Source organism: Myxine glutinosa, unplaced genomic scaffold, assembly GCF_964187855.1.
Source record: "Myxine glutinosa unplaced genomic scaffold, kmMyxGlut1.1 SCAFFOLD_2912, whole genome shotgun sequence".
NCBI classification, from domain to species: Eukaryota; Metazoa; Chordata; class Myxini; order Myxiniformes; family Myxinidae; genus Myxine; species Myxine glutinosa.
Window position 1 is genome coordinate 16808 of NW_027619006.1, and position 25986 is coordinate 42793.

Here is a 25986-nt window from a genome sequence, read left to right on the forward strand (position 1 = left end):
GCCCAACCAACTACACACACTAACAGGCTACACGCCCAGCCATTTCCACAACACTAATGCACCCATCCACAACACCATTCTGCCACCGCACCACAAATGCCAATATCCAACCACAATTTACCTGTACCCTCTACCTAACACTTACACTACCCGCCCCGGGTACTCGTGAAAAGGGTCCACTCTTCCCCCATCCACACCTTCGCACCATGCACACCACTCCGTACCACTTACTCCAACTCTCTCCACACACCTGTACTTGCACACCTGTGCTCTCACACCTGGTGCCACCTGCACCCTTCTCTCCCCAAGCGCATTCGCGCTGATCCACACACTCACTACTCATACACTGCTCCACACACCTGTCCAGTTGCACACCTGTGCAATCACACCTGTTCCATTCTCACCTGTTCAATCCTCACACACACGGCATCATCTCAGCTAACTACTCCCCTCTGAAACTTGCGCTTCCCAGTCGTCCCTTTAAACTATTGCACTCCCTCGTCATTATCATCCACACTAATCTACCTGCGTCCCCACTACAGGTATCAGTCACTAACTAAACTTAACGTTACCTACTGTCATCTTCGCTAGATCCCTATCAATATAACCTAACCCACCCGGGCTAGTTTTCACTGCCATACACCCCATAAACTATTGCTCCTTTGCCCCACCATGGGAAGGGTGGCAGGGATGCCACCCTTACCCACCGGGCCTATCGCTCCTACCAATTTTGCACATCAAATTTCAACAAATTAAAAATTTGCCAATCACTACCCATCATCTGCCAATCACTACTGCCAATCCTTTGCCAACCATCAAATTTTGTTTTTCTCTAATTTTGGGTCCAAAACACTAACCTCATCACACAGTCTACTCACTAATGCCTCTCGGTGCGCCAATTCCCGTCCAAAGCCCGGCTTCGTAAAGCCAAGCCATGAATGCGGGTTGTTTGGTGCCAGCGGCTGGACACGTCCCGCATTCGGTGCAGGGAAGGAGGTTTACCCGGGCCGAGATCCCACGCACCATCTCGGCACGGAGCCATCCCATGGCTCGATCTCGACCTGCCGGAATGCCTCAACAAAAAGTGGTCGTCATGACGACCCTTTCTATCGGGCTGCCCGCTCCGCCTAGTGGAGCACGGACGCGGCCGTTCAAAGCGAGGCCCAGCACGCACCGAGGGCCCGATTCGGCTATAAGTCGTTCTAAACTCTACCCCGTCTAACGTCGATGCTTCACCTGGGCGCTTACACCCCGCAGCCCGTTCCTTGCTCACACATCCAGCCGTTCCCATTCTCCTCGTACCTTTCCTTACACACCTCGGTACACTCATTGCACTCACAGCCTTGGTCACACACCTGACCACCGAACACCTTGGCACACATTCGTTGGTCGCACACCTCACCAACACACCTCTTCGCGCCCCCTCCTCTGTCACCTCCTCTGTGACAATCACAGGTGTGCCCTCATTCGCACACCCAACCACGTGCCTCACCACCAACTCCAGCGTGCATTCCCACTCACGCTCTACCATTCCAGGTGTGCATCCTTCCATCCCAGGTGTACATCCTCGCTCACCTGTCACAACCAACTCATTCTCCTTGTCACTCTCTCTCCTCTCACCACTACTCTTGACAACGCACTCACCCTTACTCCCGACAGCGCACTCTTCCCTCATGCACCTGTCCGTCACACACCTTTCTCGCGCACACTCTCCCGTTACACCCTCTGTAACACTCACCACAGGTGTGCATTCTTCCTTACTTCTGACAGCGCACTCTTTCCTCATGCACCTGTCCGTCACACACCTTTCTCGCGCACACTCTTGCGCACACTCTCCCGTCACACCCTCTGTAACACTTACCACACCGCGCTTCCATGTGCTCCCTCGCACACACGCTACGACCGACTCACTCTCGCCAGCACCCTCACTCCTTGGCACGCACTTTTTCCTCACACACCCCAGAGTCGGACTTTCTCGCACACCTCCTTTTTCGCACACCAGACCTGTCGCACACTTCACCAACGGCCTCTCACGAACACTCGGGTCTATCTCGACCCCCAAGCTTCTTAAATCCCCTGGCGCATTATACGCACGACCATATTGGTCACCACTTACACCGGGTCCTCTTCCTCTTCGCTTCTCCTCCATCACCTGCGAATCCCTCATCCGGTTAATGGGCACATCATCACGATCCAAACACAGACTTTGGACCAATTCTTTTATCTCCTCTTTTATCTCTTTCTTATCCCCTCTCCGTCGCTTCTTAATTTCGCTCACCCCTTCTTCCACTTCTTCTAATTTCTGCTTCACCTCTTTTATTCCCCGGTACGTCTCCTCAAGCTCATCCTCTAAGGCTACCTTGACCGTTTCCATGTGCGTCCTCACCTGCCGGTCCTTCGTCTCCATTACCTCTATCACCTCGTCCAACCTCGTTGTCAGTCCCTCACGTACCATCTGACATTCCCTCTTCGTCGCTACCAAGTCATCTTTTAGTTCTCTCTGTGTCGCTTTTAAACCTCCTAATACCGCAGTGTTCCTTTGAACCTGCTCCACTAACTCCGTCTGTCCCACCGTCAGCTGCTCCACCTCCTGCGTCAGGTCCTCTATGCCCCCTTGCAACTTTACAGTCCCCTTTCTCACCTCCTTCTCCATGTGCTCCTTACAGTGCCTCACCTCCTCGCGCACTCCTCCGACCTCATCACTCACTCCTCTTCTGATCTCCTCTCCCATCACTTGCATCTCCTGCCCAGATGCCACCCTCATCTGCTCCATTTCCTCCCTGTGAGCATCCAGTTTGGTTTCTACCCCCATTCTGACCCCCTCTATCTGCTGCCCCATTTGGTTAACTTCCCTTTCCGCTTGGTCCCTCATGTCCCTCAATTTGCCTTCCATACTGTTTTCTAACCCTATTAACCCATTTCTCACTCCCTCTATCTGATTCTCCTGGGCAGCCATTCTATTTTCCACCCCCGTTAACCCATGTTTCACCCTTTCTATCCCATTGTCTAACCCCTCAAATTTCTTGTCTAACTCCTTAAAATTATTGTCTAACCCCTCAACGGTACCCCTCGCTTCGTCCCTCATTACCCCCATTTGGTTTCCCATCCTGTTTTCCATCCCTTTGAAATTATCGTCTGTTTTTACCATAAAGGCCATCATCTGTTTCATAAACAGGTTCCAATTCATTGGCATCTCGGGTTCGGCTACCGCGCGCTCTTGCGAGGCGCCATTTTGCGCGCCCGCAACGTCGGGCGCAACGACGCTATTTTGTGCGTCTGCTACCCTCGCTGCTTCGCTCTCCTCCTGTCCCTCAATTTGGTCCTGGACCGACCCTGCCTCACTCTCCCCTACCGGACCCCAGCTGTCTTGGTCTGCCATAGCGCGACTTTCAAAATTCGGGTTTTTATTTTTGTAAAACAAATTCAAATTTCGCCGTTATAATTTCGCGCGGGAAACGCGCTCCGAATCGATTCTAATTGTTACAAATTTGGGCCTAATAAATTTAGTCCCGGGTTCGAATTCCACTCCTCGACACCAATTGTTACAGACGTGGCTTAGATGTTATTTACCGAGCGGTTTGGTATGACCACGTCTGCACAAGTTACCCGATTATACCCGAACGTTGACTAATCGCGCTACGCTAGATCAATGAAGGAAAAGACACACGGCTGGGATTAAAATGACGCGACACCAGGGATACGGTTCTCAAGACCTCCGGAGGAGGTTATATTGTTACGGAAGGTTAGATTACAACTACAAGAGGGACAGCATAGTAAGATAAGCACTTAGACACACTCTTATATTATTCCCAACAGACGACAGATAAACGGGACAAAGGGCTGACTCACACGGGGTTTGATGGCTAGGAAAGGCAGGATCGATGGCTCCAGGTGCACCTGGGCTCAAAGGTCAGAATCGACTCGGTCCGGTCCAGAGATGCGGGGAGGTATTCAGCGCTCGTACGTGGCAACTTCTCTCTCCAGGCTGGGGGGCGGGGGCGCATCTGACGTCTGACCTCACATCCGGTGAGTCGCTTCGTATCTCCGGCGGGGAGTGACACGCCCTCGGCTCGTTAGCTCCGCCCCAGATGGAATCGGCACGTCGCCTCTCATTGGGTGCGTGCGGGGGGGGTTACCGGCTCCGCCCTTGACGGGGGACTGACAAGGAGCCCCTTCGTGGTAACCCCGTGGAGCGCATGGTCCGGCGCGCATTGTCAATGGCGGCTAACCGAGCCGGTGTGATGACGCACACTCCCCCCGCGCAGCGTCGTTGTTGTTGTAATTGTTGTTGTAGTTGTAGTTGTAGTTGTTGTTTGGGGAAGAAGATGGAAGGAGGTATGGGAAAGGTCCTAAACTCACTACTGGTGCCATATAATCACATTCTGGTGCAACGAAGAGTCAGAATTAATGGAAACGAGTCCTTAACTGACATAGACTAAGAATAACTAGCAAGATGTCCGAAAGTTGTCTACGTGAGATGCGGTGGACCTGGGCACGACATTTAATGGGGGAAAAAGGGGAAGGTCGGCTCTACTGATTGTTGTTTACAGACAATGGGACTAGGGAATGGGGGATTGGGGATAGTTGGGGAGTATTGGGGAAATAGGGGAATATTTACAAGCGGATATGGAGGCCAAATTCCATATTCGCAACAATATATATATATATATATATATATATATATATATATATATATATATCTATAATTCCAGTAATCTCTGTACGTTTGTACGTCTGTACGTTTGTTTGTCTGTGACCGCTGTTTCTCGACAACCACGGGTCCGATATACTTTTAACTTGCCAGGTATATTGCTGGGGACCCGAGGATGTGCCTTTTCAAGGTTTCATATTAATCGGACAATTACTTACCGAGCTATGTCCAAAAAACGATTCAACCAATCAGAGAGCAGCGAACGATCGCGTGTGCCGAACGTGGAGGACACACTCTGCCTCGGATGGCACATTTGACAGCGTATTCATTTATTTCACGTTTGCAAACTATGTTGGCGTTAAACTATGTTTTAAAACTAATAAAACCGAATTTGCGATTCATTCGCTTTCCTGCGCGTTTGTGCACGCGATGGCGATTTCTTTACCAAACTCCGGAAGCCGTTCGCTTTGGACCAAACCATTGCATGTAAATAGAGGGGGGGGATTGTCACCGTACTCGCAAGCCGTTCGCTTTGGACCAAACCATTTCATGTAAATAGAGGGGGGGGATATAATTTTAGATATAGATATAGTACGGGCAATGCCCTAGTATATATAATGTATGTATTCAGTGATGATCAGCATGAAGCTGATGATAATGATTTCCATCACCGAGTGACTCTGACCATGTTCTGCCAGCTTCCACGATAGCATCGAAAAAAATCCATTTCATTGATTCCATCCATATCCTCGATTTGATTTAACATCTTGTTGGATCCCCCTTTCATTTTTTCCTTCTACCCTACCCAACATGCAAAAAAAATTCTCCAAATTTTACCATCTCTTTGGCAAAGTATGAGAATAAATGGCTTTGGAATGGGCAGAGGCACAGCTATGTAAATTGGCGTGATTATAATGCCAAATTCTTTTTTCACATTGTTGTTTCTTTTCTTCTCTGCCCACATCTTTTGGTCATAGTCCTGCTCTCGGATGAATATGTTGCGATTGTGAACATGAAAGCCTTGACAAGGCAGACTTTAGTGCATTTCCTGATGTTACGATTACACCAGATGTTGTTCAACTTACTCAATGCTTTTTTTTGTCCACCCCTCCTTTCCTATTCCATCTGCAGGGGCTGCACAACGTCATTGCCGGGCACCGAAGGGGGCTCGGCAATGACGCACGCTGAAAGGGAGTACTCCGTTTTTACTCTGGTTGTTTGTTTGCTTTCTTGTTTGTTTGTTTGTTTGTCGGGGCGACATCTCAGCCATCCATTGAGCTAGGAAGCTGAAATTTCAGCACAATAGTGAGCAAGTACTTTGTCAAAAACAGTACTTTTTGTGTTTTGATTAATCAATTAATTGATTAGTTATTTAATTATTATCGATTAATTAAGTACTTATACCCTGGTGTTGGGCTAGCGGCTAGGATGCCGGCTTAGGATCCTAGGATCCTGGGTTCGAATCCCGGTCAATCGCTGAATTAACGCCAGGGGGGTTGACTCAGCCTGTCATCCTTCCGAGGTCGGCTAATTGAGTACCAGTTCACTGGTAATTCCCTGTTTGTCGTTAAAGGCGGCAAAAAGGGTTGGCGTCAGGAAGGGCATCCGGCCGTAAAACATTGCTTCAAAAAGGGGACCAAAAAACAAAAAACAACCACGGTTCCCGAAAAAGGCCAACCCCCGCTTTGCGGGGAAAAATGGCCTCTAAAGGTGGTTTATAATTAAGTACTTATACATTTCCTTTCTCTTCTGGCCATTATCTCAGGCACCTTTTGAGTTAGGAAGCTGATATTTGGACATGACAATGACCAAGTGATTTGGCTGCAAAGGCTATTTTTGATTTATTGATTAATCAATTAATCAATTAATCGATTAATTATTTAATTATTCAATTAATGACTATTATTTTTTTTTAGTTACAAATTCGGATGAAATGGTGGTGGTTTATGTGTTTTATGAGCCAATTGATTAATTATTTTAAAAAATTATGATTATTATTTATTTATTTTTATTATTAACCCTTTGAGTACGGGATTTTTTTTGATAAAAAATACCCCCGGTACGGGATTAATTTGGCATTTTGGTACGGGAATGCAACCACGTACTGACGATCTATTTATAGGTTTTGTCGATGACGTGTAGTCACGTCATCCGTACACAAAACTTTTTCATGGGTTGCGGCACTGGACGTCATCCGTACTCAAAGGGATAATCAGATATTTATTTTCTTTCTCATCTGGGCAATATCTCAGGCACCTTTTGAGCCAGGAAGCTGATATTTGGACATGACAATGACCAAGTGATTTGGCTGTAAAGGGTATTTTTGATTTATTGATTAATTAATTAATCGATTAATTATTGAATTATTCGATGAATTTTTTTTTATTTTTTTTTTGGTATTCAAGATCGAGGCTCGTGAAAGAGCGAACTAATTAATAATTATTAGAGCTAATTAATTATTATTTTAAAAAGTTACAGATTCTGATGAAACGGTGGTGGTTTATGTGTTCTATTAGCGAATTGATTAATTATTTAAATTTTTTATGATTATTATTTATTTATTTTCATTATTATTTATTTATTTATTTTCATTATTATTTATTTATTTATTTTATTTATTTATCATCTGGGCAATATCTCAGGCACCTTTTGAGCTAGGAAGCTGATATTTGGACATGACAATGACCAAGTGATTTGGCTGTACATGGTATTTTTTATTGACTGATTAATTAACTCATCGATTAATTATTTAATTATTCGAAGAATGACTTAATTAATTAATTTTTTTAAAGTTACAGATTCGCATGAAATGGTGGTGGTTTATGTATTATATTAGCCAATTGATTAACTTTTTAATTTTTTTAATGATTATTATTTATTTATTTTCATTATTAATCATTTATTTATTTTCTTTCTCATCTGGGCAATATCTCAAGCACATTTTGAGCTAGAAAGCCAATATTTGGACATGACAGTGACCAAGTGATGTGGCTATAAAGGATATTTTTGATTTATTGATTCATCAATTAATTTTTTTGGATCAATGACTTATTTAATTAATTTTCAAAACGTTACAGCTTCGGATGAAACACTGGTGGTTCAGGTATGCTATTAGCTAATTGGTTAAGAAATTATTTTACGATTAATATTTAATGATATTAATTACGCAATTAATCAATCAATTATTATACACCTTTCCCTCCCAATACCGTCTCTATGTGCTGCACTGCGGTATCGCCAGGCTCCGAACCTGGCAATGCCATGCGCTGGGGCTGTTATTTCTTTAATTGGCATGGGGGAGGTGTACTTTGAATGTGTCTGTACTTCTTTTTAAAAGTTTTTTTTAACAACAACGAGTCTCATGGAAGAGCAGCCGTTCTTCCCATCCCCAGGGGCTAATTTCCTTTTCACAACTTTTATCATTAGTGACCAAAGCTCATAAAAGGTTGCAGCTCTCTCATTCTGAAGATGATCAGTGTATGCTGACAGCTTTTTTACGGCGTAGCCCATAGGACAAAACCATCTAGAACAGTGTTTGTCTGTCCGTATGTATGTATGTATGTATGTATGTATGTATGAAGCCGACTGTCCTGATATTCATATTAGTGGAGTGGCTTATGGAAATGATCATGACACGCTGGCCCAAAGCACTAAATTTGGCAGTTATACTTTAGGACCATACAAAACTTTTGAGAGGGGGCTGCCCGATTTTCGAGGCCCAGATCAAGGTCAGGTCAAGGTCAAAGGTCAAATTATGTGTTTGTCACGTTTTTGCCATATCCAGCTCATAGCTGTCATAGAAACATTATCTCAGTGTCTAAATAATCATTTTTAAGGACAAGGAATCCATTTGTATTATGGAAAATATCCTCAGGTGCTGCCATATTGTATTTCAAGGTCAGGTGAAGGTCAAAGGTCAAATTATGTGTTGGTCATTTTTGCATCGGTGTTTTTGACGTACATCGATACGCTGAGGGAGGATACTGGATTGGCCAGTACAGAGGAGGTCGCGGCCTGCATGACTTATGCTTCACAATTATTATTTTTTTTTTAATATATATATATTTTTTGTATACAAGATCGAGGCTCGTGAAAGAGCGAACATTAATCACACAAAAAGACAAACCGACACACAAAACACAAAAAACAAGGGGAGCGGTAGACAAGATGGGGAGAGAGGGGGAAGGACACAAAAGAGAGGGGGAAGGACACAAACACAACATTTGAGAGCAGGGACATCGGGAGGACTTGGGGGGAGGTGGGAGAGGATTAAAACATATGAACACTGCAAGGACTCTGGGGTGAATTACCGGGGGTAGAAAAGATCAAGGTTTTCGATGGGGGAAGATAAGAGATGGTGGTGAACAGCTGTTTTAAAGACCTGGAGGGAGGAGTGGGATTGAAGGGAGTGGGGGAGTTTGTTCCAGAGGCGGAAGAAAAGGGGAATGAAAGAGTGAAGGTGAGCAGAGAGCCTAGACTTTGGCAGTTTAACCAGAAGAGGGTTGCAGGCAGATCTTGTGCGACCTGAAGGAATATTGGGGGGACAGAGCACAGAGAGAGCTGGGGGAGCAAGGCCGGAGAGGAGTCGGTAGAAGACAGAAAGACCACCAACCTGCCTGCGGTGAGTGAGTGAAAGGCCCTCGGCGTTGACTACATCGCAGGAGATTCCAATGATTCTGAAAGCTTTGGCCTCAACAGCGTGAAGCCGAGCAAGGTGTGAGGCAGGAGCACCAGCCCAGAGGGGGGAACAGTATTCCATTGAGCTGCGGATGAAAGCCTTGTATGTGGTGAGGAGCTCAGGTGTGCCAAGGAAGGACTTCGCACGACGGAGGATGCCCAGTCGGCGACTGGCTTTGGAGGCCAGCTTGGAAATGTGGTTTTCCCAAGAAAGATCATGGCAGATAGTGAGACCCAAAAGCTTGAGCGACAGAACTTCTTGGAGAGGATTGTTGAGAAAGTAGATGGGAGGGTTGTCCAGTCGGTCCTTTCGGAGAGACATTGTAAGAGTGTGAGATTTGTCAGGATTGAAAGACATGTTCCACTTGTTTGACCAGTCTGTGATTTTGTCCAGGTCTGCAGAGAGTGAGGAGGCTGCAGACTGCCGATCTGAGGGATGAGGAATGGAGCGACAGAGAGTAGAGTCGTCAGCAAAGAGATAGAGAGGATTTTCAAGAGAGTCAGAGAGATCATTGATGAAGACCAGAAAAAGCACAGGGCCCAGAACACTACCTTGGGGAACTCCAGCCTGAACAGGAAGAGGAGATGAGAGAAACCCATTCAGGGCCACACGTTGACTACGACCAGAGAGGAAGTCCGCCAGCCATGCGTGGAGATTTCCATGGATACCAAAGGAGGAGAGTTTGGAGAGCAGAGCAGGGTGCCAGACCGTATCGAAGGCACGTGAAATGTCAAGGGAGACAGCTCTAATTTCCTGTTTGGCGTTGAGGACCTCCATCCATTGTTGAGAAAGCAGAAGCAGCATGTCCAGAGTAGAGTGACCAGGTCTGAAACCAAATTGATGATCAGAGATCAAGCCATTGGAGAAGAGGAAAGATTTAATATCTGAAGCAATGATGGATTCCATGACTTTGCTGATAATTGGGAGAAGGCTGATTGGTCTGTAGTTGCTGGGATCTGTTTTTGCACCTTTTTTGTGCAAAGCGGTGATGTTGGCTGATTTCCAAGCAGATGGCAGATGACCTTGAGCAAAAGAGAGGGTGAAGAGAACAGAAAGAGGGAGTGAAAGTGCAGAAGAACATGATTTTAGGACCCGTGGGCTGATGCCGTCAGGACCAGTTGCAGAATCAGAGTCGAGGGTTGCCAGAAACTTTTCCACCTTGTCAGGAGGAAAGGACACAGAGTCCAGGAGCAGCTGGGTACGACTGGGTACGGTGGGTACAGAGAGGGATGGCTTTGGGACACAAGATTTAGAGGCAAACACAGAGTTGAGGCATTCAGCTTTTTCACGTGCGGAGTCAGCCGTTAAGCCGTTTGAGGTGAGGGAGGGGATGGAGGGGGAACAAACACCAGAAACAGATTTGACCAGACGCCACCAGGATTTGGAAGAGGGAGACAGATAAGAGAGTTTGGTCTTGAGAATGGTGAGATATTGTTTCCTGGCTCTCCTGAGGGTGGACACACACTTGTTTCGGGCTTTGTGAAAGGAAATGAGATTTCCTTCCGTTGGATTTGCTTTCCAGGAGACGAAAGCAAGTTGTTTCAGGGCAACAGCCTCACCACAAGATTCCGTGTACCATGGACGGGAGGAAGGGTATGACAACTGAAGACGAGATGGTATAAATCTGTGCATGAGAGAGAGCAATTTACTTTGAAAGAATTCCCAGGATGAGTTGATGTCAGAGGCGGTAGAGATGGGAGACCAGTCCAGATGATTGATGGCTGCTTGAAGACCGTGCCAGTTGGCCTGAGTGAAATGCCAGACTCGTCGACGCTGAGGAGGCTCTCTGAGAATGGTCAGAGAGATGTCCACTTTGACAAGCACATGATCAGATGAGCCGATTGGAGCAGAAGAAGAGCAGCAGACATTTTCAGGGAAGTTTGTCATAACCAAATCCAGAAGAGAAGATGCTCCGTTGACTGAGATCCGGGTCGGGAAATTGACAGATTGTGTCAGTCCCAGTGAGTCGCAGAAGTCCTTTGCTGAAGAGCCATGGCTGGTGAGAGAGGTACCCACACCCAGCCAACTGGCATGGTGACAATTGAAATCACCACATATGAGGAAGAGAGAGTTGGGATGGGTAGATAGAAGTTGGTCCATATTATCAGACAGTGAGATGTAGATGGAGTCATCGCTGATTGGTGGACGGTACAACACACATATGAACAAAAGGTGGGAGCGAAGGGGAAGCCGTAGCCAAAGGTATTCCTGGGGGTGAGGTGGAGAGAGGGCAGTGGAGGGCGAGTGAGGAAGAGAGTTTTTTATAAAGATAGCAACCCCACCTCCAGGACGAGGCTCAGGTCTATCATACCGGAGGAGGGAGTAACCTGGGAGAGATACCAAGCCATCAGAGACATCATGAAGGAGGAAAGTTTCTGTTAAGCAGATCACATCTGGTTTGTCAGAAGCAACCTGTATGGAGAGGTCAGTCAAGTTTGAGCGAAGGCCCCGGATGTTTGAGGTCCATACCGTTAATGAAGAGGAAGGGGGAGCATCGGGTCCAGAACAGGGGGGGAGGGGTAGGGTAAGATGTGGAAGAGGAGGAAGAGGTAGGGAGAGCTGTTGAAGGTGTGTCAGAGATTTCAGAATAGCTTGGAGAAAGGGAAGAATGGGGCGGACAAAAGGTTTGATGGAGATTGGGTGAGGCACAGTGAGGTGTTATTTGAGGAGGGGGAAGAGCAAGGCAGAAGGTTTGGGGAGATGAAGGTGAAAGTTGGAAGGAGGAAGAAGCAGGGAGGATGCTTTGAGGAGGAGGGGTGAGAGGGGAGTCTAGGAGGGGAGGAGCGAGGGAGAGTCTCGGAGGGGAGGGGTGTGGGGGGAGTTTAGGAGGGAGGGGAGGGAAGGGGCAAGGGGGGAGATTTGAAAGGGATGGGTGATGGGGAGGATTTGGAGGGGAGGGGTGAGATTGGATTTTGAAAAGTGTACGATTCATGGGAAACGAACATTTTTTGCAAAATGAGTTTGAGACCTTCGAGTCAAAAATACGTTTGAGGACACTGGAGGAGGGATGGAGTTCTGGATAGTTTAGGGAATGTAGAAAGGAGGAACTGTAAGAGATGGTATTATATATATATTTTGGAATGAATAGATTTGGTGAGCAAGACGAAAGCATCCTTTTGTAGGAAAAGAAGAAAAGGGTGTTATAATATATGAGAGAAAATAGTTGTTCAGGGGAGAGATTATACATTTCTAACCGCGTGATCGCGAACGAAGAACGAACGAACAAAAAGAACAAATAAACGAATAAGACCTGGGAAGGAAATAGTTTTTTTTTTTTTTTTTTTTTTTTTTTTTTTTGTGAGTACAGATATTAAACAAGGAGGTACGGGGTGAACGACTGGGACGAAACAGTGTACGAAAATAATTTCAGCGCATTCGACGAATCGCTGAGAGAAAAACAAACCACAAGGTCGGAGACGGTACGGTAGTCCAAGCCTACGAGTACTAGGCCGCAGAATACTCGATACCATTAACCGACGATTGTGTATACATGTACGAAAAATTTGCACCGAAAATTTTCCAAAAGATACGCTATAGGTACATACACCGAAAGATAGATACAGTCTCGACAAAAACACGATTGAGAAATATCACTTAGCTTCGAAAGCATGAGCGCATGGAGCAGCTTCGAAAAGACGTGACCTCGCCGTGATCTCGCGAGACTTCAATTTCCGCGACAGAGACACAGTCCTGTGCATGGCAGTCATGCGTTCCTGCACGTGCAATTCTTTGAACAAGTGGGTGTCGCCTTACATCCGCACTTGAGTAGTTCTCTACAACTAAGAGCAGCAGCTGACAGGGTTGTCCAGGTTGGACGCCACCCGGTATCTGCTTTGGTCCACCCAAAGCCATCTGGATTTGGTGCAGCTAGGATGGGCTTCAGACTCTCTCTCCAAATGCTGGCTTGGTACAGGCATCGATTTACATGCTGGAGCAGTGCGTTCTGAGTTGGAGGAAGCTTCTCCATCATCTTCACTCTCCTTGGGAATAGCTCCTGTCGAAGGTCATTCACATTGACATGTGGGGTTGTGTTGTCGTACATGATACAGGTAAACCGCTCGATCACATTGAATGCTGGAGATGTAATCACCTGTGGAACAAACGTAGTCAGGGACGTAATGGTGAATCCTTCTGTGGCTGTCGGGTAAACTTTCCATGCCTTCCAAGCTGACTTTTTGCCTTTACCACTGAATTGGGATGTTACATCAGAGCCAGAGAATGCACGGAAAAACGGCAGAGCACGAGCTTTGTCTTCCCCAAGTTCCTGGCAGATTGAGTTGACATGGTAATAGCGGAAGTGTTTACCAGTACCAAAGCCAACCCATAGTTGCATACCTGGATGGTGCTGCACAAGATCATGAAACACTCCCACCAGAATCACAATCACGTCTGTGTCTACGGTTCTGATGAGAACAGTAGTCGCCCCTTCCCTTAGGGCATCGTTTACATGAAGACATATTCTACTGTCTGCTTCTTCGTGATCACTCTCTCCCATTGTGATGTTAGCCTGATTCGATTGGACTCGTGGACCAGATGTAATGTAAACCTGTTTGGTAAGCGGATAGTCGTGTTTGACTACGTCCTCCGTCAGCAGTGCGAAAAGCTCCTCCTTGTTGGTAGGACCCTGTAGAAAGCCAGCGAAGTTACTTGGTAACTTCGTATTGCGGGATACCTTTCTACGTAATCCTTTCCCTCGTTTCTCTCGAGTTGTGGCTTTGAGGCTGTCGGGTCGGTAAGTGTCCCAAACGATGTCCATCCTGGAACAGCCTTGAAGTTGCCTTCCTATCCAGGGGATGAAGATATTGTCACTGTATTCGCCGAACGTAGAAGTGTTTTCTTGTGGCAGGGCATGTACAATGGCAGCACCATCAACCACTTTGGCGTCAAAATAAGTGGGTGTTTCTGGCTGGACACTTGCATCAATGCAATGCAATAGCTCTGATTTATTGCTTGGTAGTCGGAGTCTCCCATGCAAAGACAGTGCTGGCGGCCACGGGTGGTTTTCATGTTTAAAGAACACCTCCAGTTTGGTATTACGGACTTGGGCAGCGACGAACAGCTGACTGAACAGATTGCAGTCACTCTTTATTTCCTCGAATTGCTTTTTCGCTTTTGATTTCATGGTAGTGGAATGTGGAGGTTTAAATAGAGGAAGTTGGTTTTTCTTGATGGCCACGTAAATTGATTCATGTCTTTCAACCAGCACTGCCTTGACGTACTTGGAATACTGGTCATTACCCAAAGTTTCCATCGTGTGCAGTGCTTGGACAACCATATCATCCACACAATCATGTTTGTCCAGGGTCATGAGTTCCTTTGATGTCTCCATGAATGGATTCCCCATTGTCACTATGGCATCGCACATATCGTTAACCTGTTTCTGGAACGTTTTCTGAATCGAATGTCCCTGGATGTGACTTTGGGAGGGTTGGTCTGACGAGTGATATAATTCGTGAAACTCTGTGAGGATTCTGGCTTGCTCAGGACCTGCCACCATCCATCGTTTCAGGGCAGCTGGATTTTCAGTGAGACCGATGGCTCCACCTGATCCCTTCACTGTTTCGTTATTTTGTTCATGTGCCTGGTCGAGGGGCATGCTCGAGAATTTTCGGCTAGTCTTCATGAACACCCAGTTCTGTTTTAACTCATCTCTGATCTCCCCCGGTCGGGGACAGCCTGGCGCCGCCACTGCCTATATGGCCGTCACCTGGTGGAACTTCCCATAATAGTAATGGATTCTTTGACTAAATATGTTGGTTATGTGACTAAGACCACGTTTTTTAGGTTATATATAAGCTGGATATTGCAAAAACATGACAGACACATAATTTGACCTTTGACCTTGACCTGACATTGACCTGGGCCTCTAAAATCGGGCAGCCCCCTCTCAAACGTTTTGTATGGTCCTAAAGTAGAACTGTGCCAAATTTGGTCCTTTGGGCCAGTGTGTCACGATATCACTTAAATTTGGACTTTAGCCACCCCACTATATATCGTATTTATGTCCCCTCAAATGTACACCAATCAAAGCTGAGGATCTGGTCACATGACAGAAGTGATGTGATGTCATTTCAGCGGAACGACTGCTGACTCCACACTCCGCCATTTTGATTCCTATGTCGTTCAGGCCGGAGTGCCGGACATGTCATTGAACCTGTCATGTATCACAATTTGCATGCTCTACCTTTAGGTTTTTCATTCAGTGTGAAACACAAACACGTGAAACACATGAAGTAAAACACGTGAAAATAAGGATCTTTTATAACACTCGATTGTTGTCGTGGTTGTTGTTGTTTGTGGGATTTTTCTGTGTCGTTTTATATATTTTTCTATTGCTTCGCAAAATACAGTATCACTACTGTATATATAATTTTGTATTCTCGTTCCGTGTCCTTCTAAAGGGTTTCTACTGTCGTAGAATAATACATGTTTCCGTTCAAACTGCTGTGTGAATAAACCATACTTTTGGGAGTCTTCCTCTTCCTATAACTCGCAAAGAAGCTTTCAGAACTCGGAAATTCGTGATTAAACAAGCGATTTTTTACGGCGTAGATGTTTGTTTCCTGTGTTTACAGTGTTTGTCTCTCCATATGTATGTATGTCCCTCACATATTTATCCTACATATTGGGTACGTTTTATAGCCACATTTACGCTTCTGAAAGGTAGAATAGAATGTAATGCCATTTGGCTTTGCTGTGTTTCTTTCAACACCCGTTAGGGAATGTTCATATATTAGATCATATACCTGTTTGGGGCAAATTATCACACTTGATGGGGATGAAATAGAAAAGGAACAAAACAACCGACAATTAACAAATGAATAGAGGGTGAAAAAGCCAAGAGAGGGCAGAGATTGTGAGACCAACATGGAGGAGGTGGAATACATACTGTAGAGGCCACCAACCTGTCTGTGATGTGAGGGTAACAGGCCTAGACGACACTCAGCTTCTTTGTAGGAGATCCCAATGATTTTGAGGGCCTTGCTTCCCTCGGCATCGACAAGGGAAAGGTGTGACGCAGGAGCGCCAGCCCAAAGGGGAGAGCAGTACTCCTTAGACCTGCGAATGAAAGCATTGTAGAATTTTCCTCCATTGCAAGCCTGGTGTTGGCTTAGCGATTAGGGTGCCGGCTTGGGATCGTAGGATCCTGGCTTCAAATCCCGGTCAATCGCTGAATTAATGCCGGGGGGTTGTCTCAGCCTGTCATCCTTCCGAGGTCGGCAAATTGAGTACCAGCTTGCTGGGATGAATGATCCTAGTGTGTACCCCGACTTAGAATAGGTACTCCATTTTCCAAAGATCCCTGACCATTGTAAGAGGCGACTAAGGGTTGGCGTCAGGAAGGGCATCCGACCATAAAACATTGCCTCAAACAGGGAACCATGATTGTCATGGGGGCCTGCAAGGCTAACCCCCGCCCTAGCGGGGAAAAATGGCCTTAAAACGATCATTCATTCATTCATTCACATTATTTGCTAACTGGCATCTCCACCCAGGTCATACTATCCTCTTCAACTAAAGTATCAAACAAACCCAGCTACGCTGCTATTAGACTTTCAGACTTGTTTTTTCTTCACATATTGCCATTACTCTAGTCTTGCTGATATTGATGTATAACCCTGCTGTTTGGCTTTCTTCTTTTTCTTGAGAAACCTCTTTATTTCAAGGACAGACTTTGCGAGCAGAGTTGTGTCATCCGCATATCTGATGTTATTGATCTTCCTAACACCGACTGCAATGCTGCCAGTCCAATTCTCGAGTGCTGTTCTTTAGATGTTAAACAAAGTATTGGATAGGATGCATCCTTGTCTCACACTTATAGAAATTGAAAACCAGTTTGGATTTCCCACTTCGGTTCATTTCTGGAATACAGCATCTCTCTCCTTCAAAGAGATTTCTTTTAAGCCAGTTGAGGTGTGCGATGATTCCAATTTCTACCAATATCTTCCATAGAAGGCTGTGAGATACGCAATCAAATGCTTTGCTGTAGTCCAATAAAGTCGTTTTAGTACTTATTAATTAAACTCTACCTTTCCTTTGGGGTGACACAATAGTGCGGAGGTGGCGCATTCACCTTTGCACTATCTGGTCTGTGTTCAATCCTCAGCCCAATCATAACCTGCCATTCTGGTGCTTTGTGGGCAGGCCGTTACATCAATGTTGTTGCTGTTGTTCAGAAGGGACGTTGAGTGGACTGTCCTGTCTGATATATATATTTTTTTTTTAACGTTAAACCACAACTGACAATCTTTTGCCCAATCTATTATTAAAGTATCTAGACATTCTTGAATCTGATCACTCCCACCTTACCTCCAGGCTTATGTGCTGTCTGCAAATTTGGAAAGCCGACTCTTATAACCCCGCAGTTCATATCATTTTTTTTTTTTTTTTTAAATAATATCATCTTCTATCTATAATTCCAGTAATCTCTGTATGTGTGTGTGTCTGTGTGTTTGTCTGTGACCGCTGTTTCTCGACAACCACGGGTCCGATATACTTGAAACTTGCCAGGTATATTGCTGGGGACCCGAGGATGTGCCTTTTCAAGGTTTGAAATTAATCGGACAAGTGGTTCCCAAGGTATGGTCACCGTACTCGCAAGCCGTTCGCTTTGGCTTTGCGAATGGACCAAACCATTTCATGTAAATAGAGGGGGGGGGGGGTTCTACCGTACTCGCAAGCCGTTCGCTTTGGCTTTGCGAATGGACCAAACCATTTCATGTAAATAGAGGGGGGGGGGTTCTGTGGTCGTTACTGCCACGTGGTTTCAAAGTTTTTTTTTGTTGTTGTTGTTTGCACGCATGTTTTTTTGCACCCACGTACGGGCACGCCCTAGTTAATTTAAATTTTGAATAACAATGGTCCCAGTACTCATCCCTGTGGAACCCCACTACTTACATCCTCCCAGTCGGATATCCTCCCACTCACAGCCACTCTTTGCTTCCCATCGCTAATCCAGTTTCCAATCCAGCTAGTTACCCGACCAGCCACTCCGCAAACCGTCATCTTAGCTAACAACCTCATTTGTGGTATCTTATCAAAAGCTTTCCCAAAGTCTTGATCAACTCCATCCATGCACTTCCCACGTCCAACCAATCAAAAATTGCCTCCTAAAACTCAAATACATTTGTTAAACAATATCTCCCTTTAGTAAATCCATGCTGACTACTTTTAATTAGTTTGAAATTATTGAAATGGTTCTCTATTCATCCCTTAATTTGTGATTCCAACACCTCCTCTGTGATTGAAGTTACTCCAACAGGTAGTTACATTTAGTTCCCAAATTCCTCTTTGGATCCTTTATTAAATAAAGGTGTTACATTTGCTACTCTCCAAACCTATGACACCTACTCTCCAAATCTATGATACCTGTCCTGACTCCTTTCGCCAAACCTGATACCTGTCCTGACTCCATTCTCTAAACCTCTGATACCCGTCCTGACTCCATTCGCCAAACCTATGATACCTGTCCTGACTCCATTCTCTAAACCTCTGATTCCTGTCCTGACTCCATTCTCAAAACTTCTGGTACCTTCTGGTACCTCCAAACTTCTGGTGCCTCCATTCTCCAAATCTCTGATACCTGTCCTGCCGCCATTCTCCAAACCTCTGGTACCTGTCCGGACTCCATTCTCCAAACCGCCAGTACCTGTCTTGACTCCATTCTCAAAACCACCGGTACCTGTCCTGACTCCATTCTCCAAACCTCCAGTACCTGTCCTGACTCCATTCTCCAAACCTCTGGTATCTGTCCAGACTCCATTCTCCAAACCTCCATTACCTGTCCTGACTCCATTCTCCAAAACTCTAATGCCTGTCCAGACTCCATTCTCCAAACCTCCATTACCTGTCCTGACTCCATTCTCCAAACCTCTGATGCCTGTCCTGACTCCATTCTCCAAACTTCCGGTACCTGTCCTTATTCCATTCTCCAAACCTCCGGTACCTGTCCTGACTCCATTCTCCAAACCTCCGGTACCTGTCCGGACTCCATTCTCCAAACCTCCGGTACCTGTCCGGACTCCATTCTCCAAAGCTCCAGTAACTGTCCTGCCGCCATTCTCCAAACTACTGGTACCTGTCCGGACCCCATTCTCCAAACCTCCGGTACCTGTCCTGACTCCATTCTGTCCGGACTACATGATCCAACCCTACGGTACCTGTCCGGACTCCATTCTCCAAACCTCCAGTACCTGTCTTCAATGAGCTTTTAAAGATATCCGTTAACAACTCGCTTATCCATTCTGCCACTTCCTTCAAAACGCTAGGATACATATTATCCGGTCCTGGAACTTTATCATCCCTTAGTTTCCCTATCTGTTTCTTTACTTCCTGCACCTTTGTGTCATTTAGTTAGTACGCAGGTCCAAAGGCCAACTCCTGTGAGAATATTAACTAGTTCGAACTGCAAGCAAGACAGTTAACCTATCAGGCCCTCCAAATACCACTATGCTGAACAACGTGGAGCTCACCTGATGACATTGCACCCAATACAACAGAACAGAGGTGTGTTCAGTTAGCAAGCGCCTTGCCCGTTTCAAAGCGCTCAACGGAACCGAGTGGTTGGCACCGCTTAACAACATGGCGATCAAGGGGTCTTTAAAGGTCTTAACGGTAATATGTTTCAATAGTCATTATGCGTTTAAGCATCTAAGGGGGTCTAAAGGGTCTTATGGAGTCTTAAGGTGTCTAAGGGGTTGAAAGAGTCAATGGGATCTAAAGGGTCTAAGCAGTTCAAAGGGTGTAAAGGTCTTGAGAGGTCTGAGGCATGGGTTCCCAATCAGTGGGCCATGGCCCACTGGTGGGCCACAGGACGTTTTCCAGGTGGGCCACATAGACTGCCCAATATTTGCCCAAATAATATTGTTGCGGATATGAGGATTGCATTTTTTTGATTGTGTTGTATTATATTGGAAATGGTGATGAACATTGTCGAATATGACCCCTCCTGCCTCCAGAGTTGTGTAAAGGTAAAAAGGGCGTCCCGGTAGTTATTCCATGAAACACCACATTGAAGGACACGATAAAACCCTTGTTCAGTAGCTTATATCTTATTATGTGTTTTAGAGTAAGGCCTTGTCTTCCATTAGAATGACACTCCATTGCACCGAATCAATTAAGAATAGCTCCCCTTCAATAATTCCATTTCCCAGCCAAACTCTCCATCTGTGGGTAAAGCAGTTCACAAGCGTGGGGTGCACGCCCTCTCAATTCGCTGCTATAGTGAATATGTGCTCCGTGCTCTGTTTGAACAGGAGGGGCGGGGTCGCCAGGGAGAGGCAAGCCCAGGGCGCGCCACGAAGGGCGGGGCTGTGCAGCCCCATGCCCAAATAAGGAAACAAGCCCGTGGCTCGCCACGAGGGGCGTGCCGTCGGCGCGATGCCCAAATAAGGGACAAGCCCGTGGGATTACCATACAAGGTCACGAAACAGAGCACGGGGGAGAGGGCGTGTCAGTCCCGCGCTGGAGAGAAGTGAGAGGAAGGGAATACGAGCTGAGCTGCGTGGAGAGGTACACGACAAAGAAAGGGTCCAAGAGAAAGCAGAGGAACTTTTACGAACGAGTTGCAAAGAGATACGGCAGATGAGTCCAGCCCCGTTTCAACCAGCCGCGTGAAGCCCTGACGGGGCAGCGAGTGACCCTGCCGGCGTGCGCTGTAAAGCCGAATACCAGGAGCTGCCGGCGTGTGCTGTAAAGCGGTTTACAAGGAGCTGCCGGCTCCCCGCTTCCCGCCCGGAGTGGACCTGCTCGCTGTGCCCTGTGATCCCACCTGCTAATCCTTTCCAGCCATTCCTGCCTGCAAGTTCCCCATTTGCGTACGTGAGTTTGTTTTGTTCGTGCTGTCCTGGGTAGTAACTAAGTCTGTATAAGCTAGTAATTTTCACTGTGTCACCTGCGTTTTCATATCCGCTGTAAATACCCATGACTGCTCTTTTTGCTTATGTGTGTGTAAATAATAATAAACCCCGTTACTCTTCTGTATGTCTTCTTCTTCTTCCTCTTTGCATTCGTCCTTAGTCTTTTCCACATTGAGTATCTGTGGCGCGATACGGCCAACGTTTGGGTGAATCGGGTTTAGTCGGGGAACAACTGTTCGGTCGCGGAGCCTCCGCTCGGCAAACATACCATCCTTAACCGCGTACCGTAACAATATAATATTTTCACACACAAGGCCTAAAACAAGAGTTCAATTCTGTGTGTGTTGGTGGTGGCCAGTGGTAGCCACCCACTATTCCCTGCATATTTTTTTAGTCTTGTTTTTTTATATGTTTCCTTTTTCTTTTTTCTTTTTTCCAGAAACCCTTCTGAAATGACAAAACGAGGATATGATGAGCAATACATAAAGTTTGGATTCACATCTTTACATGATCGTGCAGAATTAAAAGGACAATGTGTCCTGTGCCAGAAAGTTCTCGGAAATTAATCTTTGCGGCCATCGAAGTTGAAGCTCCATTTGGAGAAGATTCATCCACATCATCAACATAAGGACGTGGACTTCTTCAAGAAAATGGAAGAGAACGTGAAGTGCCAGCGCTTGGATCAAAGTGAAACATTACTTCAGCAAAACAAGCGTGTTACGGAGGCTTCTTATGCCATCAGCCTCCTCATTGCGCAACAGAAGAAACCTCACACAGTTGGAGAGACTCTGATCAAGCCATTTACTCTGAAGATGGCTAGGATTCTGATTGGAGAAGAAGCTGAAAAAAAGTTCAACAAAATCTCTCTGTAAAATAATACGGTTCAAAGGAGGATTGCTTATTGTCTAGCGACATAAAATAACAGGTGATTGCTGAAATCAAAGACGCTGCATTTGGATTGTTCTCAATTCAGTTGGATGAATCAACAGATGTTTCAACCTGCTCCCAGCTTCTTGCCTTCATTCGGTATGTGTAGGGTGATTCCATCAAGGAAATTTTTTTATTCTGCCGTTCTCTCGAAGAAATACCAGAGCTGTGGATGTGATGGAAAAGGTAACAGAGTTATTTGACCATGAGAAACTGAACTGGCACAATCTCTGTGGAGTGTGCACCGATGGCGCCCCAGCTATGCTGGGAGCAAAAAGTGGCTTCCAAGCGCTTGTTCGAAATCTATCTACAGGCATAATTTCTGTTCATTGTCTGATTCATCGGCAAGCTCTTGCTTCAAAAACCCTTCCATCTCATCTTCAGGATGTTCTTGAACAAGTCATCAAAATTGTGAACTATGTGAAAAGCAGTGCATTTGAATTCCCGACTGTTCAAGCAATTGTGCACAGAAATGGATTCAGAGCATAAGAACCTGCTTTACTACACCAAGGTGCGTTGGCTATCAAAAGGAAATGTTGTGGCACTAGTGTTTGAACACTAGAAGGGTGGCACTAGAAGAGATGCAGAGTTTCCTAAAGATGCAAGAAAAGCGCAAACTTGAAGCTTCCTTCCATGAAAAGCTGTGGGTCTTTCGCCTCACATACCTTGTGGATATTTTTGATCAACTGAACAGACTGAATCTAAAGCTGCAAGGAAAGGGAACAACTATCATTCAGTTCATTGACACTCTCAGTGCATTTATACAGAAGCTTGAAAACTGGAAACGAAAGGCTGAGGAAGGGAACTTTACCATGTTTGAATCTCTTTCAGAAGTCACTATTAATGAGCCGTTGGATCCTGGCGTTGCAAAGGATGTTGTGACACACCTCAGCTGTCTCTGAGAAGAATTTCTGCAGTACTTTCCAGAAATTGGGAGAGAAGGACTGGTGCTCATGAGGAATCCTTTTCTTGTTAAAGTCAGTGATGTCCAGGATGACCTGAAAGATGAACTGATTGAATTTCAAAATGATTCTGGATGCAGAGATGTCTTTGAAGCTTCCTCTATCTCTGAGTTTTGGCCAAAACTGATGGGAAGCTACCCCAACATTGCAAAGGAATGCCTTCGGAAACTCCTGCCCTTTGCAACAACTTATCTTTGTGAATCAGGCTTCTCAACGTTGGTGCAGCTGAAGACAAAGGCTCGGAACCGCCTTGAATGTGAGGCAGATCTTAGATGTGCGCTTTCTACAATAGAACCTAGGATTTGGAAACTGGTGCAGAAAATTCAGGAGAACATCTCTCATTAAAGTAGCTTTAGGTTAAACTGGTTTGAGTTTTTTTCAATTGGCAGATACTGCAATGTTTTGTGTTACAGCCCACAAGCAAAGCACCCTGGAGATGAGTTTTCAAATATTTTTTATTTTCCTGGTTATTATTGCAATGTGTTAATAGAGTTTCATTTCTTAATTTAAAATAAATATTTGTTTTTTATGGAAAAGCCTTGAAGTCTGAAGTGTTCATTTGCCTTTTCAATTGATTTTCTTGATGTTCTGTTCTAAAAATTTCTCACAAGACCCTTTGTCACAATTAAATTTGCTTTACTTCACTCGCATTAATTCATTTCACAAATAAATTGTTCAAATGAGAAATATTGTTCCATTAAATACTCTAAAAGTCTAAGTTGAATTAAGTTGTGGTTCTTATTGACATTTCTTTGGTTTAAAAAAATTGTTATGATCCCCACTGGGCCATGACACGTCAGGTCAAAAGCCAGTTGGGCCACATAGCGAAAAAAGTTGGGAAACACTGCTCTAAGGGGTCTAAAATATCTAAAGGGGTCTCAAGGGATCTAAAGGGCCTGCAGGGATATATCGGTTCAAAGGGACTATAATAGTTTAAAAGTCTAAAGTGTATATGGGGTCATAAGATATATAAAGGGTCTATGCGGCTAAATGGTCTTTCAGCTCTCATATGGTCCGAAGGTCGAGACTCGAGAGGGTAAAAATGGGTCTAAAGTATGTAAATTCTTAAAGGCGTCTTCAGGGACTGAAAAGGTTTAAGAGGGTCTAAAGGTCCAAACAATCGAAAGGTCGAAAGGTTTAAAAGGTACGTTCTAGTTAAAAAGAGACTAAAGTAAGCAGTCTAAATAGGTATACATAACCAGGTATACATACATAACGGGTGTGTCTCTGAACGTTTCATTTGCCGTAGTGTTGTTTTGACTCCCACCATGGCAGCAATTTTTTGTAACATAACCAAGCACCTCTCTCCATCGCTTGCTCCATTTGCTGAGTGGCTAGGCGAGCGGTTTGCAAAGTGGTTGATACGGAATGGCTGACCTGGCAAGCGATAGCAAGCCGCTTGTTAATGGAACACCCTTGACCGAGTTCAAGCAATAGACATTATTTTTGTGAGGGTTTAGAAAAGCTACAAAACATGACAAAGTGCCTTTTACTCGTATTGTACACTGCTCCATTCCTATTCTATCTCCAGACGCTGCATGACGTCATCACCAGGTACCGAAGGGGGCCCGGCAATGATGCGCGCTGAAAGGGAGTACTCAGTTTTCACTTGTTTCTTTCTTGTATGATTGTTTGTTTTCCGGGCGATATCTCAGACATCCTTTGAGCTAGGGAGCTGAAATTTGGGCACAATAGTGAGCACGTGCTTTGGCAAAAACGGTATTTTTTATTCTTTGATTAATCTATTGATTGATTGATTACTTAATTATTATTGATTAATTAAGTACTTATTTATTTCCTTTCTCACCTGGGCAATATCTCAGGCATGAAATACTGGTGGTTGAGGTATGTATGCTATTAGCCAATTGTTTAAGAAATTAATTATTTTACGACTATTATTTATTGATTTTAATTACACAATTAATCAATCAATTTATTGTACACGTCTCCCTCCCAATACTATGTCTCTATGTGCTGCATGGTGGTATCGCCGCACGCCCAAGGTGCCTCAGCAATGCCGTGCACTGGAGGATATTACTTATTTTTTTTGGCAGGGGGGCGGTGGACTTTGAATGTATCTGTACTTGTTTGTTCGTTAATTAATCAATTCATTAATTAATTAATTATTATTATTATCCATTTATAAATCACTTATTTATTTTCTCTCTCATCTGGACAATATCTCAGGCACCTTTTGAGCTGGGAAGCTCATATTTGGACATAACAGTGACCAAGTGATTTGGCTATAAAGGATATTTTTGATTCATTGATTAATCAATTAATCGATTAATTATTTAATTTTTGATGAATTAATTATTTAAATAATTTTAATAAAGTTACAGCTTTTTTTTTTTGTTTTTTTTGTATACAAGATCGAGGCTCGTGAAAGAGCTAACATTAATCACACAAAAAGTCAAACCGACACACAAAACACAAAAAACAAGGGGAGCGGCAGACAAGATGGGAAGAGAGGGGGAAGGACACACAAACAACATTTGAGAGCAGGGACATCGGGAGGTCTTGGGGGGGAGGTGGGAGAGGTATAAAACATGAACACTGCAAGGACTGGGGTGAATTACCGGGGGTAGAAAAGATCAAGGTTTTGGATGGGGGAAGATAAGAGATGGTGGTGAACAGCTGTTTTAAAGACCTGGAGGGAGGAGTGGGATTGAAGGGAGTGGGGGAGTTTGTTCCAGAGGTGGGAGAAAAGGGGAATGAAAGAGTGAAGGTGAGCAGAGAGCCTAGATTTTGGCAGTTTAACCATAAGAGGGTTGCAGGCAGATCTTGTGCGACCTGAAGGAATATTGGGGGGACAGAGCACAGAGAGAGCTGGGGGAGCAAGGCCGGAGAGGAGTCGGTAGAAGACAGAAAGACCACCAACCTGCCTGCGGTGAGTGAGTGAAAGGCCCT

The 25986-nt window shown here is 45.1% G+C and overlaps 1 pseudogene; it reads left to right on the top strand.

Moving 5' to 3' along the window:
* Positions 1-21837: 21837 nt before the first annotated feature.
* LOC144889344 (zinc finger BED domain-containing protein 5-like) lies at positions 21838-23106 on the top strand (annotated as a pseudogene).
* The last annotated feature ends 2880 nt before the right edge of the window (positions 23107-25986 follow it).